This window comes from Megalobrama amblycephala, linkage group LG20 (assembly GCF_018812025.1).
Source record: "Megalobrama amblycephala isolate DHTTF-2021 linkage group LG20, ASM1881202v1, whole genome shotgun sequence".
Classification (NCBI taxonomy): domain Eukaryota; kingdom Metazoa; phylum Chordata; class Actinopteri; order Cypriniformes; family Xenocyprididae; genus Megalobrama; species Megalobrama amblycephala.
In genome coordinates, this window is record NC_063063.1 from 18,962,725 (window position 1) to 18,980,152 (window position 17,428).

A 17,428-nucleotide genomic window follows, 5' to 3' on the forward strand; every position below is an offset into this window, starting at 1 on the left:
AGTCCGGACTTTGAGAAGTGCTGCCATAAAGGGTTAGTTCACCCAAAAATGAAAAATTCTGTCATTTATTACTCACCCTCATGCCGTTCCACACCGGTAAGATCTTCGTTAATCTTAGGAACACAAATTAAGATATTTTAGTTGAAATCCGATGGCTCGGTGAGGTCTGCATAGGGAGCAATGACATTTCCTCTCTCAAGATCCATAAAGGTACTAAAAACACCTAAATCAGTTCATGTGAGTACAGTGGTTCAATATTAATAATTTAAAGCGACGAGATTATTTTTGGCGCACCAAAAAACAAACTAACGACTTATATAGTGATGGCCGATTTCAAAACACTGCTTCAGGAAGCATCGGAGCATAATGAATCAGCGTGTCGAATCAACGGTTTGGAGGGCTAAGGTCACGTGATTTCAGCAGTTTGGCGGTTTGATACGCAGTCCGAATCATGATTCGATACGCTAACCCTTTAAGTGTGCACAAATGTAAATGAAACAAAAACATACAAGAAAACAGAACTTGAGGATTGGGTTGGGTAAAAGAATGACAAGCAAACAAACCAAAAAAAAGTGTGTGTGTGTGGGTGCAGGCATCATTTTGAAGTTTTGTGGGTTGATGGTTGTCACCTTCCTCTGCACCACCCTTTTGGTCCTCTTGCTGACTCCCTGTCTGGCACTTCGTCTGTCTGGCATTTCCATCTTCAGGGTTGATTCTGACCATATATATATATATATATATATATATATAATAATAATAATAATAATAATTTTTTTTTTTTTTTTTTTTTTTTTTTTTACCTTTATTCATAAATCACAACGCTACAGAACTGAGTCTTCCGCCTAAATGAAATTAAGTAAAATGATAAACTGGTACCAATAGTCAATCTCTCCAAGCCCAAATCACCTATTTACATTGCAAAGCAAAGTATTTTTAAGCCTTGTTTTCACGTATTTTTCTGTCTAAACGACTTATTCGAATAGGTCCAGTGTTGACCGCGATCGCTGCAGCCGTCATCCGGGAAACAGACTGCAAATCTTTTTAGCAGTTTAAGCACTGTCAATGTACGTCTATTACAATACTAAAAGTTCTTGCTGCCACGCCCAGATCGGACATTATAAAAAGGATCCCTACAGAGATAGACATTTTTGTTACCATATGATCATTCAAACCTAGACTCCATTAGCAAATGCAGTAATTTACCTCGCAGACCATCGTAAAACATAGTACATTCAAACTCAACAGAAACAAAATTAAACCTGATTTGTCTTTTCAGCGTTTTAACAATTTTCAAGGTCTGATTTGGTCGAAATAAACCATATGTAATTCACCGAGTTAGAATTGAAAATGTCGGGACACGCGGGAAACTGACACCTAAGTTAACTCTGTAACAGTGTTTTTGCAACGTTCGCTGGCTGAACTTCCACTGTCATTTCACAAGTTATGTACACTCCTAAAACCCAAAAACCTAATTATAAAATGTATATTAACTTACCAAACTTCCAGATATCCACCGAGTGAGACATCCAGATATCCGTGAGTGAGCTGCTGCAGTTGTGTTCTGACGTCAGTCAGGGGGCGCTGTTTACAGCAATCCTGTATTATTGGCTGGCATATTACAGCCAAGTTACAGCTAGGTTACAGCAACACTAAAATATACTGTAAAATGTTCCTGCTCAAACAAAATTACCCAGAATGCAATACAAATTACAGTAATGTACTATAATATAAAAATGCAGTATTGTACTGTAGGTTTTTACAGTAATGTGCTGCTAAATCTACAGCGACATTTAACAGTGTAGGCATCAACGTCATTGCACTTTTTAACTTCCAGTTAAAAACATGGTTAAAGTAACCATGTTTTTAACTACCTTTCTGGACGTCAAAATGTGCAATGTCGTTGCTGCCTATGTGTGGATCAGATACCCTCGGATTTCATCAAAAATATCCTAATTTGTGTTCCGAAGATGAACGATGGTCTTGCGGGAGGGTGAGTAATTAAAGACAGAATTTTCATTTTTGGGTGAACTAACCCTTTAAATATAATTTAATTTCTTATTTTATTCATATTTATTTTACGTTTACTTTTAGATTACATTCCATTCATCAGCAGCCAATGTTAAGGACAGAACAACATAGTCTGTTCCTTTAGGCTGGTATTATTTACTCATCTTGATAGTTTATATAGACAGTAGACACATTCTTTTACCCAACATTGCTTGAAACCACACATACTGAAAAAGTGCTGAAGTAACAATCTTTCCTGTTGATTCAGAAATGTTTTAAATGATCTAAACATTAGAGACTCTCATAACAAAAATTCAATGTAGGTGTAAGGTTATGTTGTGACAGTTCATGCAGGATAAATGCATGTACAGCTCTAATGAGACAGTTGTGCTCTATGGGCTAATTGTCTCTTAAGATGAGGTTTCTGAGCCTGAGGGAGTAGTCTGTTACAGACCAAACAATATTGAGGCTGATTTTGTTTATTTTTTGTTCGGATTGCAGATAGACCTGTCTCTTGCTCTCCAGTGAAATACAGTTTACAGTGCTGAATTCAGCATGTCTGAGGAATTGTTGCAGTATGCGGTACCTGAAGTGCTGACTAGAACTACTTTCTAATCGGAGTGATTTGCCAAGCTGGGGTCTAGCACATTAAGAGCACTTATTTAATTGCATTTTGTTTGTACTTTGGCCTTTCTCTTATATTTAAATATTTTACTATTTAAGTTGTACTAAAAGCATTTAAATTAAGCTAGATAAAGCACTTCTGTCAATGACGGTGAACCAATTGCTGTTTATAATGACAATTCCTAATGGTGCATGTAATGTAAAGCAAACTAATGCAGTTAAACCTGGACTATTATATTGACTACAACCAGATCTTGTTTATAGGTTTTTAGGTAGCATGTGAACAGATCTAAAATTGATCATCCATTCCACGAGACCATAAAAAAACTCGGATGGATGAATGACTGTAGAATTCTTCCAGCACCAAATGTACCTTTCCCATTTCTTATGAAGTTCAGTCTGCACAGGCTGTTTGGAGGCAACCTGGCTGTTGTAATGAGGACATTTATGTCGCTCTGCATCAGATGCATGCATGAATAAGCGGCAGGCTGCTTTTCTGTCTGAATGCTCTCTGCCAGCTACATTATTAAAATGTGTTTGTGTGGGTCTTATTTAACTTTTTGTTACAGCCTATTCTCTTTGGATGTTCACCTGGAAGTGACAAGCACAGAGTGATTGTTCACCATGTCATTGTGCTATTGGAAATGGTGTACGGTTGTAAGCTTTTAAGCTGTTTTCAGTAAAGCCCAGCTCGTTTGTCAGTTGAGTGTAAAGTCACCTGATTCCAGATCTGGCATAGTCAAATGGGGGCGCAGACCTAATCGCTGTTCCTGCAATTTTTTTTCGATGATTTTCACAAAAATATTAAGCAGCACAATTGTTTTTAACAATGATAACAATAAGAAATGCATTAAATTAGCCTGAAGGGTCATGTGACACTGAAGACTGGAGCAATGGCTGCTGAAAATTCCGCTTTTTCATCACCGGAATAAAAGACATTTTAAAATGGGGCTGGGTAAGAAATATCGATTTTAATCTATTCTAGGGCCCTATGAAATCCGTTTTATTTTTTCCCAAATTCTGTTTTTTCCGTTTTAATTTTTCTGGATTCCGTTTTTTTCCGTTTTATTTATTTTTTGACTCCATTTTAATGCTTAAAGTAAATTTTAGTCATCAAAACGCATGTCTAATTAATTGAAATAATGAATCTTGTCCAATTTACCAACAATTTAATAAAAGTTTAACAAAAAAACTAAAAATTTTTAGGGCCCTATGATAAACTTTTTATTCTTTCCCCTCAAATTTTATTTTTACCAAATTCTGTTTTCTGGATTCCATTTTAATGGTTTAATTTAATTAATATTTAATAATAAAAAAGAATGTCTAATTAATTGAATTCTAAAAAACAACAATATTTATTAACTAAAAAATATATTTTTATGATTTTTTTTTTTTTTTTTCAGAATTTCTGTTGTGTATATTAAATTTTTCTGGCAATCAAATGAACACATACCATTTAATTTATCTTTTAATCATGAAATTAAACTTTTTTTGTCAAACAATGTGCTGCACAACAGAGCTTTACTGTTAAAATTAAAACATGGAAGAAACACTGAGATTATTGTTTAAAAATATATTTTAATAATTTATTGTTAATTTAATTTATCTAAATTCTACTGTACAACAAGTAATATGTTTCTGTCAAGTTAAATCGAACTTTTATTTTGACGGTTTTCCTAGAGCTTTGAGTTTCTCTGTGTTTATGATGGTTTTTTTCTCAAACGAAGTGGTTAAATTCTGATGAAGTGACTTTCAGAGCAGCTCTGGAGAGGAATTCATGTGTTCATATAGTGAGGCGACAGAGGACGAAAACACAGCGAGCGTCGCATATGCTTCAGCGTGCGTGCGCCCGCGCGAGTGTGTTTCATTTCGCATCATTCGCATTTCGCTTCCGCATCATTCATTTCAGTCACACAGGCATGCAGGATTCATGTTTAAATAGTCTTTTTGTGGTTTAATATTCACAGACACTAGTCTATATCGCGATTTAATTTAAGTGTACTGACCTGCTTTTAATTCATTCATCAAATTCCGTGACATTCCGCGTTATATAGTAAATTCCGTTTTTATGAATGGATTCCGTGATTCGTGATCGCAGGAAATTATAGGGCCCTACTATTCTCATTTTTACGAACCGATATCAATTCTTAAATCCCAAGAATCAATTAGTCTAGCCTGTATTCAGTTAATGAATGAACGGAACATTGCAGTGCGCCTCCCATCCAATAAATCTCTTTAATACCAGTTACAGTGCGAAATAAATATGAATGAACATCTGAAGGTATGTTAAAAGATAGAGTACAACCTACCGAAATCTGTATCATGTCTCATGTTTCGCTCAATCAGTGATTTAACCACTGAAAGACGTCAATAAAACGACGTAACACATTTACCTTATTCATTGACCGTAAACTCATTAGTCATAGTAAGCTAGAAAAATTATATATGCACCACATTACATATTCATTGTAATTTTTAATATTCCTCAATGTTTAAAAGCATGTTTGAATAAATCCATCAAACTTTTTATGACAGCCACCATTTAAATGTTAATATTTCAAAAAAGCGAATTGGAGTAGAAATAATTATGTGATTTGTAAAGTTAGTATTATAACTTTATTATTATTAAAAACTTCCTTGAGTGTAATGCAAATACAAATCAGTTCATTTTAACCTTGAATACCTTCAAGATTTTTTTTTTTCTTGAGAAAATTTGCCATGTACTGTACCTGATATAGATCCAAAATAATTGATATTGAATCATAATCGGATCACAAGCTTGTGAATTGAAATCAAATCAAATCATGAAATTTGTGTCAATACCCAGCCCTATTTTAAAATATAATTTAAAAATGCATCGTGCCATAAAAGCTTGAGGCTGACTGCACTGGACGCAACAAAGGGACCGTTGCAAATCTATTTGTTCTTCATATAAGAAGTAGTGCAAGAGCTTGGAGTACATCAGATATCAGATGCTCGCATCCAGTGTAGACATGGTGTAAGAGACTTCCTTCAAAACCAAACCAATTAAAAATCTTACCGAACTAAAACTTGTAAAGAATATAATAATCGCTGTTTTTTTTTTACCCTGGGTTATGACGCTTTGTTCCAGAGAAAAAGCAGACTGAACACCAAATTGCACTTTCTAAAGGTCTACAGTGTACTCTAAAATGACAGGTGCTATAATTTTCACAGCGAGTTGTTTAACAGACAGCAAATTAGAAAATGAATAGTGCTTATCTCATTAAATATTCATTAGCTTTGTACAGTCAGAGAAAGTTTCACATGTTTATTTTCAGCATCTGATAGAAAAATGATAATGTACGAAGGTGACAACAAATGTATTAAGTGGAGTTTTTTTCTTACTGCAAGTTGACATTTTCAGAGATGGACAAGCAGTTCTTAGAACAGGTCACGTGCCTGACACAAGCCGTGTTTGTCCAATCAATGACCTCATAAATATGCAAACAAGACAGTTAACCCAGGGTTTACAAATGTACGGTGTGACATTCCAAAACCTAACTAGCCAGGGTTATGTTACCAGGGTTTAGAAAGGCCCTGGGCTAACATTTTTCAAGTGTGAAAAGCCCAAAAATGGCAAGTTGTATTTCACTGTTGTGACTGGATGGTTCTTGGATGTTCTGTTCGGATTGAAGATTGTACGTGAGCTGGAAAGTTTGGGAACCACTGAACTCTTGGATTTTCAACAAGTTCTCTCCAGTCTTTCTCTGTTAAACACAAGAAATAAACACAAGTAGTTGACTCAGGCAGACACCGGCATGTGGTGGTCTGTAGGGTTAATGCTGGCCGGCTGTGGTGCAGTATTCTCAGGGTTTTAGGGGAGAGATGCCGTGGTTCGGCGTGTACCTGTCACTACTAAATGATTGCTCATTTCCTGCCGCAGGAGGAGGGGTGGGGGAGAGCAGTAATAGCACACAGCTGCCTGAGCTGGACGTTACCTTTCCTATCCTCTCCTCTCCTCTCCTCTCCTCTCCTCTGCTGTCTTGTTCTCTTGCCATTTATCTATCTCTCTTGTATCTTTCTTTCCTCCCGTCCCATTCTGTATGTGTTGTTTATATGTAAAATTCTCTTTGGAATGGCAAAGGTGGAGGTGGACACACACCCATGGAGCCTCAGTGGGCATGTTCTCCACCTAGCTTCTCTGGCTTCATTTGCTTGTCTGTGTGGGTTTGTGTTTGTGCGTACATGCATGCTTGTGTCAAAGTGTGTGTATGTTTGGGGGAGGAATGGATTAAGTAGGGGTCAGTAACAAATTCCATCCCGGTTCCAAACTAGGTCACATGACCCAGAATGGAAGTTTAGCAATGACCAGCTGTAGTCCACATTACGTAGCAGGAGAAACTACAGCACTGTCAGTTAACTGTAGACAGAAAAGATGTGGCTAGGTAAGCAAATTATGAATTAATCAAAGTCATCTGGGTTAATATTCAATAGTCAGTTGTAATACTTAAAGGATTAGTTCACTTTAAAATGAAAATTACCCCAAGCTTTACTCACCCTCAAACCATCCTAGGTGTATTTGACTTTCTTCTTTCTGATGAACACAATCGGAGTTATATTAAAGGTGCCCAAGAATGCTTTTTCACAAGATGTAATATAAGTCTAAGGTGTCCCCTGAATGTGTCTGTGAAGTTTCAGCTCAAAATACCCCATAGATTTTTTTTTTAATTAATTTTTTTAACTGCCTATTTTGGGGCATCATTAACTATGCACTGATTTTTTTCAGCGCGCCGCCCCTTTAATTCACGTGCTCCCTGCCACACGAGCTCTCGATTATATTACAGCACATTTACAAAGTTCACACAGCTAATATAACCCTCAAATGGATCTTTACAAGATGTTCGTCATGCATGCTGTATGCATGCTTCGAATTATATGAGTAAAGTATTTATTTTGATGTTTATATTTGATTCTCTATGAGTTTGAGGCTGTGCTCCGTGGCTAACGGCTAATGCTACACTGTTGGAGAGATTTATAAAGAATGAAGTTGTGTTTATGAATTATACAGACTGCAAGTGTTTAAAAATGAAAATAGTGACTGCTCTTGTCTCCGTGAATTCAATAAGAAACGATGGTAACGATGGTAACTCATTTAACAGTACATTAGCAACATGCTAATGAAACATTTAGATAGACAATTTACAAATATCACTAAAAATATCATGCTATCATGGATCATGTCAGTTATTATTGCTCCATCTGCCATTTTCGCTGTTGTTCTTGCTTACCTAGTCTGTTGATTCACCTGTGCAGATCCAGACATTACTGGCTGCCCTTGTCTAATGCCTTTCATAATGTTGGGAACATGGGCTGGCATATGCAAATATTGGGGCGTACACCCCGATTGTTACGTAACAGTCGGTGTTATGTTGAGATCCGCGTGTTTTCCGGAAGTCTTTTAAACAAATGAGATTTACATAAGAAAGAGTATGTCATTTCCATGTACTGAACTCTTGTTATTCAACTATGCCAAGGTAAATTCAAATTTGAATCTAGGGCACCTTTAATAAGTATCCTGATGCCTCCGAGCTTTATAATGGCAGTGAACGGGACCAGCTCAAAAAAGTGCATCCATCTGGGGGTTTAATAAATGCCTTCTGAAGCGAATTGATGCATTCATAATTTGAATACGGAAGGCGTAGTACGTAGCGTAAGCATTTTGAACTGCGAGAGTTTTACACTTTTGGCGTAAGTTGAATACGGAAGGTGCAAGACGATCTGGCGGAAGCTGGATATTTTACTTTATAACTTGTTAAATATGGATATTTTTCTCACACAAATGCATTGATTCGCTTCAGAAGGCCTTTATTAACCCCCCAGAGCCGCGTGGAGTACGTTTATGATTGATGGATGCACTTTCTTGAGCTTCATACTTGTTGGTCCCGTTCACTGCCATTATAAAGCTTGGATATGTCAAGATGTTTATTAGATTGTGTTCATCAGAAAGAAGAAAGTCATATACACCTAGGATGGCTCGAGGGTGAGTAAAACTTGGGGATATTTTCATTTTAAAGTGAACTAATCCTTTAATACTGCAATGGTTATGAGAGAGGTTCAGGCTAGTTGACAGAACTTTTACTTGCACAGTTGGACCAGTTGCACATTTATTCCATCATCAGAATAGAGATGCTCGTATCTATTTTTCAGACAGTTACAATATGAATTGTTTATATATTTAAGTGTTCTGATGACCAATATCCAGAACAGATTTTTTTTTTTTTAAACTTTTAGACTGCAACAATAAAAGACATGACTTGTGATTAATATTATTCTATTTGTTTAATTTAAATCTTAAGCACGAAAAAATTCCAGTGATGTATTAATCTTGTGTAAATGCATGAATATTGCCTAATTATAACATAAAAAAATTAAGTGTATCTCAACGGTTGAATTATTTTATTTATTTATTCATTTATTTATTTATTTATTTATTTGATTATTCTATTTTGGTTTTGGTCTTCAAATGCCTGTTAGATATCTTTTATGTAACTGCATTATAGCTGTATACAATTCTCATTGCAAATTGAAAATTACATTTTAATGTATAATAATAGGAAAAATGTTTCTGACACTTTCTATTTGTTGTTGCCTAAAAATAACAGATTTTATTTTTCATTTTTGCCTCAGGGTCAGTGAAAATGTCACTAGGGCAAGAAAAAATCTGAAGGCCTAACCCGGCCAGCGGAATATATATATATATATATCATCCTTATTGTTGAGCCTTGTATGCTCATATGAACACTGGCTAAAAAAAGATATTGTATCCACAGCTTGACTCATTTCACTGGAAAATGATAAAACATAAATCTTCAGAATATCTCCCTCTTTCTTGGACGTAGAAAAGAGTGCATGTCAGAGTTTCCATGGGCCATTGAAATGCACAAGTTAAAGGAATCACAATCCTCTTCAGCAGCAAAGACGGTGATAGGAAGCCATCTCAGTTGTTCTGTTCAAGCTGCCCAGGGATTGTAAAATATTATATTCGTATTTAAACTGTGGTACACTGAGTGACACAAAACAGCACGTATCATCTCTCTTATCACAGCCGCTTTATTTCTTAGTCAGTCGGGACATCTGCTGAAAAGAGCGCCATCGTCACGCTACATATAATCCCCAATGTACTCTCGGTAAGCCCTACTCATGATGTGTTTGTTATACATATTTAAAGTCATCTGAATTTTATTTCAATAAATTATGTCACCCCAAGGATATGCTTGAATCGGTTTCCCATACACAGAACAGCGTAAAGCAGGGCAGACTGTTATTTCATTTCGCTCGAGCTGACTGATAAATAACAAACATTTTTTATATGCCGTCCATCGAGCATGTCTGCTGTTTTATCACCTGGTCAGATTGCCAAAGTAACCTCTTCTCTCATTCCTCCACTCACTCAATCTCTCTCGCTGTCCTCCTACACACGTTGTTTCCTCTTTGGATCTTTCATGGGGATTTCTCCAGAGAAAATTATTCTCTGCTACATGCCAATTTTGGATTCTCAATGTTATTTTGAGGAAGAATGTTATCTTTGTGATTAAGTCATAAAGCTCTGTAATTCTGGATGGGTTTCTGGAGTGGGACATGTGGAAGACTGCATTTAAAGGGATAGTTCTGTCAAAAATGAACATTTTGTCATTGTTTACTCACCCTCATGTTGTTCCAAACCGGTTTGCTGTTCTATGTGGAAAACAAAAGGTTAATTTTTAAACAATCTTCACACAGCTGTATGAGAGAGAATATATTCTTGCCATCCAGTGAGTTGTGTTAACTCAAGAACTTCTGTAAATGAATCGAGTCAACCAGATCAGTAAAAGATTTGTTATTTTGAGTTATCTTTTAAGTTGTCAAAATGGAATGAAACTGATTTGTTAATGAATTGGAGTTCAACTCACTTACTCAATGATTCGAAACAACCCTCATGTCATTCCAAACCTGTATGACTTTCTTTCTTCTGTGTAACACAAAAGAAGATATTTTGAAAAATGTGAGTTACCAAATGGTTTTGGTAACCATTGACTTTCATTGTATGAACCAAAAAAACTCAAAAGACTTATATGACATGTTACAGACCACTTTTATGATGCTTGTTTGCTGCTTTTTTTTTTTTTTTTTCTTCAATGGCCATGTTCACTTTGAGCTGCTGTTGTATGGAAAAGATCTGTCATTCTTTATTTCTTTCGTTGTCATTCACTAATAGTTGTGACTCTTGCTCCTTTTGAGTGACTTAGGAATGTTTAGCTGTCTAAGTAGAACTAATAACTAGACTATTTTCTGTCATTTTACTTGCTTTCCGTAAGCTCTTTTTCTGTCTGTAAAATATTAAAAACTATTGAACCTTGATGGTTTGTCCTTATTACCATAGGCCCCTTTCACCATGTAGGAAGTGATCCTGTGACACGGTGTGTGCAGGATTGTGATCCTTGCCTAACTGCTTTGTGAAGCCGAGCCGTTTCCTGAGCTGTCATAGGTAATGTTTGTCACGTTCAATATCATGCAGAAATGTCCTTTGGCCGTAGAGTTAAAAGAAATGCTTGGGGCAGTGCAGACATGAATTGATTTGAAATATTTATAAAAATCGATAAGAACACACTGCAACGCTTAACTTGCCTTCTTATCTCCCCTGTGACCGTTCTCTTCCACTAGTTCTATGTTTCTAAATAACTCTCAGGAACAGCGCTGCACCGCTTTGATCATTATATCATTCAAGTGCAAGTTGCTGATAATACGGTTTGATTAATGATGGACTGGACCACACTGCATCTGTGCCCGTGGAGATCTACAGAATTTGAATGCCTGTCAGTCACAAAGTTAAGTAGTTATATTTTGGCTAATTTAATTGTGCATTCAGCCACCAATAAGACTGTAGTACGTTCAGCTTCATTTAACACATTTTCCCATGTTTAAATCCAGATTTTCACCCAATTTCAGCACAAAAAATGTGACAATGCTGTCTTGGTAATTTTCTTGGATGGTAATAAATCGCTATGCTTTTAAATTGAGTAAACATTAACTGGTTTGGTGTCCTGTACGGTGTGGAAAATGAAACGATCACAGTGGAGTCTTTTGCCTCAGCCTGTTTCCATGTTTTTCATAAAATCAGCATTTATTCTTTCCCGGCTGCTGCCCGTACCTATGCTGACAGGTCTCCAACCCTGCATTAGTGTGGAAATAAGTCAAATCCTTAATGCCTTGTTTTTCTTGCATTTTTTTCCCCTTCTCTCTCACCCTCTTAAGACAGGAAAGGGTTACTTTCCATGTTTCCTGTCCAATTCCCCTAGCTCCAGCTCCTTTCGGATCACTTTCTTCATACTAAACATTCCCAGGCTCCCATAACCTCCTGGCTTCCTTGCACTGGCCAAGAGAGATCCCAGGTGAGAGTGTGGGCGAACCTCCTGTTTTTAAGGATAAAAATCTCTCGCGTTTTGCCTCCTGACAATGGTGGTGGTGAAACGTGGTTTCTTTTTTAGCCTTCCTTGATCGCAGGCATGGGAAAACGGTTATTTGAGAAATCTATACCAGTCATTTGGCACAGAGTAAGGCCAAGATGATTGGTGAAACTCAAGTTTTAGTGCTCAAGTGAGCAATGTTAAGTCTTCTCAAATACCTCACGCAATAATTCAGAGCCAGGCTATCGTGAGGCAATTCTTGTGAATGTCATCCAGCGCTTCACCTCCTAAATGTTTCAGAATTTGGGAACATTTCATTGGCCTGTCATTGGATTTTGGAGCTGTCACTCCTGGTACCATGAAAACAGATGAAAGGCTTTAATACAGCAGAGGTGGCCTGTGATCAATCTTAGCGATAAAGATGATTTAGCAACATGACACTCGATACATCCTGTTGAGGGTTGATTTTGAATGTTCAGATGAGATTAGGAGAAACCTCTTAAAGAAATAAAAAATATCTGCTAGTTAGTTCATATTGCCTCTCTCCTTCCCAACAGTAAAATCCTTGTAGGATCATCAGCAGGTTTTAACTGCATACTTCCAATAAAAGACACTTAGTATGGTCAAGCAACTGGTTTTGTGTTTTATAATCCTGATGTTCATCTCTCCTCTTTGTCCTGTTTGCTATCTTTTCCCACAGATTCTCTTCCAACTCTCTCTCTCTCTCTCGGAGCACCTGACAGATGGATTGAGAGAGAGGGAGAGGTTTGGATGTGCGTTCACCCCCGCTTTGACCAAAAAAACGCTAGTCTTTGTAAATAGAAACCCAGGACCGAACGGAACAAACAGAGCAATGTTATTTGGGCCTGACCCAGTGATGGACCTGCTGAGATGGTCTAAATATAGTCCTGTGGTGAACTGACTAATTGCCCCGTGAGCAGTAATCATTCCCAGCCTCTGAAACCTCTTAAACAGCAAAGAGAGTCAAGTCACTACTGCCCCCCTGCTATGCTGGAGCCAAATACCAGAACGAGCAGAACTTACTGAGTTGATCCGTACAGAGATGAACCCAGAGTTTCTATGTTGTCAGGTGCCTGTCTGCACAGGTGGAGTTAATTTAAACAGGATATGGAAGATTGTGTATTTTTTTAATGTTTGATTGCATTTTAACTTTAGCTAAAAAGTTGTGCAGGGATGACATGCAGGGTGTGACTCGGACGTCACACCCACGGACCGTTATCTGAGCATCTGATGCATATGGCACACTTAACTGGAAACACTTCAGGATTTTCAAAGTCGTCATTTGGTTGATTGAATTCTACAGGATGTCTGGGAGATGTGTGTGTCACGTTCTTTAATGATCCGCCTGGAAACAAATGCCGTGACTCCAAACCCCCTCGTGGATGCCCTTGTGTTTACGTCTGTGATAATGAGCGCTTATCAGGATCAACTCTAAACCCTGGATTTTCAAAAATATGTGAAGTTTGCGGCTCCATTGTTGCAGTAAATTTGCACAACGTTCTTGAATAAATAATTTAGATGCACCTTGGTCTGTTATTGTAGGGACATCGACTTTACATTTTCACACCACTAAACATGACATGGAACAAAACTAACTGTGAATGGTTGCATTACATGTCAATCAAACGCACTTTTGGGTGGTCCTTGGCCAATGAAAGCTGCGATAGAGTCCAGACCTTCTGCCGTCAGTCTGAAGGTCTGGCTACGCGAGACTCGGAAACTCGGAAGACTATAGGGACACACCAAACCGACACCAAAGCACTAGTGCTGATGAAAGCCGACTATGTTGTCGCCTCGAGTCGCCTGCTTTCGGTGGAAAAAAATCTTTGCTTGAACACACCGAAAGGACTACAGGCGACTGTCAACTAGGATACATGTTCTGCCTCTGCGTGTAAAGGAGATAACTGTCTATTCAAGCAGATATATTCGTCCCTCAAAAAGGGAAAGCAAAACTAAGACTACAAAATTAGAACAGCCTTCTGTCTTTGCCGTTATGACGTTCTTTGCTCGTTTTCATCACTCTTGCTCTTATTCTCCTGCACTGACTCGTTCGCTAAACTGAGCAGCCAATCAGAGTTCTCTCTCACCGATGGACCGATGCCGATGTTGAATCGGCCAGAGAAACCCAAAACTAAATTGGCCGACACTCAAAAACGGCCAACCGTCAACTTTGTGTGTCCCTGGTTTAAATCGCCACTGGTTCCTTCAAGATTTTCCTATGGGGTTTTATAATGGTGTTTTTCAATTTATGAGTAAAATAAGGTCTGTGGTAAACATAACGATGATAATTGAACGTTTTGCTCTACTATGTAAACTACACACACCATATGGAAAACACAAATTTTGAAGCTGTTAAGTTTTATTTAAAAAAAAAAAAAGTTTCTAATAAGTTAACTAGATAAGAACATTTGGGGTGTGAGTGTGTGCTGTTCACGTTGTAGAACAAAATGTTCAAGTTTCGTCAAGTTATGTTTGCCACAGACCTTATTATTATACTCATAAATTGAAAAAACCCCATTATAAAACCCCATTGGAAAATCTCGAGGGAACCAGTTGCAAATTAGTCTTTCGGGTTTTGACGTCATCCCTGCACCACTCTATAACCTTGCATGACAAATGAAGCAACCGCATTTTAAATAGTGTTTGGAGAAATTGTAACATGTTGTCCAAGGCAATAGTTTTTGGACCCAGTCTCTCCCTTAGAATGTTAGGGGTGGAAATCTTAAAGGGGGGGGTAATCACACACAGTTTCTGCCTAATCTCATGTTAATCTTGAGTACCTATAGAGTAGTAGTGCATCCTTCGTATGTCCAAAAAGTCTTTAGTTTAATCATATTTATAAAAGATACATACGCTGTACCGAGTATTTCCGAAAACAGCCGAGTGCCTGGAGGCGTGCCGTGAGCTTAGCTAAAGAGTGACTAGAACGTGCAGCTTTTGTGTAGTGATCATCTGCAAGCTATCAATGGTGAGCTAAACAAATGTATTTAAACACACATAATACACCATTGTATTATCCCTGGATAACTTTTGAATCACTATAATGAATATAGTGTACAATGAATGATGAATACTACATTCATATTGTTTACATTATATGCACTTAGGCGCCTATTGCCAACAAAACAGACATTTTATGTAGTTTTACTCACCACCTGTGGTTCCGACTCATGACTGGGATCATTATCGCTGTGACTGCTCCATCTTTCAGTTTCAAACAATCTGTAAATCCAGCATGGAACTGGGCCTTGTTTATGAAACCATAAGCGCTGATCCTAAGGGCTCGATCAGCCAAGGAAAAACACAAGATACTCTACATTCATTTTAACCAATAAAAAAGTGATTGAAACTATCAGTTTCTATGGTTATTTTAATAACAAAAATCGAGAGCGCATCAATGTATTGCGTGAGAACAAAACTCTCAGCTCCACTTAACACTGGGTTCTTTGAGAAGCAAGGTTATCTTTCCCTCACAACCCAAAACACACTTCTTTGGTCACACTGTTGTGGACCTGAACGCGCGTTGATGGGCGTGCTCTTGTTCTCTCGCTCTGGTCGAGGTGTGCGTGCACACCCTTCCGGGAGAAGTGCCCGTACAAGGAATTCCGACCTTGTTGACATCACTCAGGCACGTACTCGGAAAAAAACATTCTGAATCCTGTGAGGATTTGGAAGAGAATTTTTGGCACAGAAATATACTCATACTCATACGTCATTCGTCCAACTTGTGTTTTGTAACTTTGGCCATGTTTAGCATGAGAATCCAACTCTTTAACAGTGTAAATAATTCAGTCATAATACATGATAATACAAGTCAGAATACATGAAATAACATTATACCCCCCCTTTAAGGAATTTAACTGTTCTGGTTCTGCTCTCTTCATGACGTATGTCTTTGACTGCAAATATTAATTGTTTCTTGGTTTCCAACTCTATATATTGCTGAGTAAATCAGTAATGCATTGTAAAAAGATTTCTCAAATTGCCAGCATTACAACGCTGTGGCTGTCTTGCTTATTTTGCAATCAGTAGAAAGCACTCTGCCTGCCAAGTAACATGAGATACTGTGCATGCTACCTGCTTCCGAGCAGAGCTGCGCAAACCTGTGACCAAAGCTTAACCTGCGGTCACACATAGGAAGTGGCCGCCACCCACCGGATATCCTCCTAACTCCCAGAGCTAAATAAAGCCGTAGAGCAGAGCAGCTGATAGCGAGTGAGATGTTCGCCCTCTGCTGCTTCAGCTTGTGTGATTATGACACTGCAGCTTGATCTGAGAGAGTCTCTTCCTTTCTCATTCAGACTTACATTATCCATTGTAGTTAAGAACTTCCTGTCCTTTTACAAATTATTGTGAAGGAGAGCATATGCCGTCTGTGCAGCAATGCCGTTTTTATGTTGAACAAAGAGAGAAAGGCAGACACAGAAGAGGATTAAGTCGTGACACAAGAGTTTCCTTCCTAATGCTTATTTAACTTTAGACATTTGCATTCTTTAAAGGACAAAAATGAGGTCTACCTTGACAACATAAGAGAATTTTACTCCTCCAGACAGCAAGCTGAGCTACAGGGCCTCTTTTAATTCACCTCCCAAAGCTTGGCTATATTTGGTCTAACCCAGAATTGTTTTCCTAAATTGCTCAAGGCTTAAAAAAAGAGCCAAATTAAAAATTAAAGCTAAATTATGATACATAATATATCTCAATTGAAGCATAGACTACCATAAGTAATAAGTTAATTGAGTTAAATTGGTTTTCATTTGGCCATGAAATGGTTCACACTAACGGAATCTTTCATACCCACTCTGGCTGCTTTAACACATTCAGGAAGTTGCAGTAAAACACCGTGACAAAACAAGGAAGCTTGTATGAAAGCGGAAGTCATGAGTCAGCATTAGTCCTTAGACTGCCGTATCCCACCAGCTTTTTTACAGAGGAAGTGATTATCATTACATGGAGCTTTCGGTTTCTCATTAACGTAGCGGTGAATGCTGTTTTTTTTTGGTTTTGTTTTGTTTTTTTATCTACTCGCTGGTCAATGAGCAGAGAGCTAGCTAATATCATTATAAAGCGGAGGTGTCCCAGACATCAAGATGAGGACCTTTTCACACGGAACCGAGTTTAGATTACTGTTCCCGAGCAACTTGTCACTTTAATATAAAATTGAACAAATGTATGGTCACAGGAGTGTATATATATATATATATATATATATACAGCTAATTCAGTCAGAATTTAAATTCGAACTCTCAGTTTTGTAATATTAGCTTTACTGGTTTGTACTTTAAATGTTACATAATGTGAAGCTATATTTGTACTGATCCCTGATTTGTCCATTTTGTTTTGTATTATTTTATTTTTTGAGTCTATCAAGT

General features: G+C 37.6%; 1 protein-coding gene across 2 annotated transcripts in view; it reads left to right on the forward strand.

The window, feature by feature from the left end:
- znf438 (zinc finger protein 438) overlaps window positions 1-17,428 on the forward strand; it is a 65,006-nt gene that overhangs the window by 18,222 nt on the left and 29,356 nt on the right. Inside the window, exons 3-4 of one of the 2 annotated variants that reach the window (XM_048170229.1) lie at window positions 11,012-11,116; window positions 11,293-12,020. The exons of the other annotated variant lie outside the window; for it this stretch is intronic. The gene's annotated coding sequence lies outside the window, so the exon portion shown is untranslated. The remainder of the gene's footprint in view (window positions 1-11,011; window positions 11,117-11,292; window positions 12,021-17,428) is intronic. 2 annotated transcript variants of the gene reach the window in all.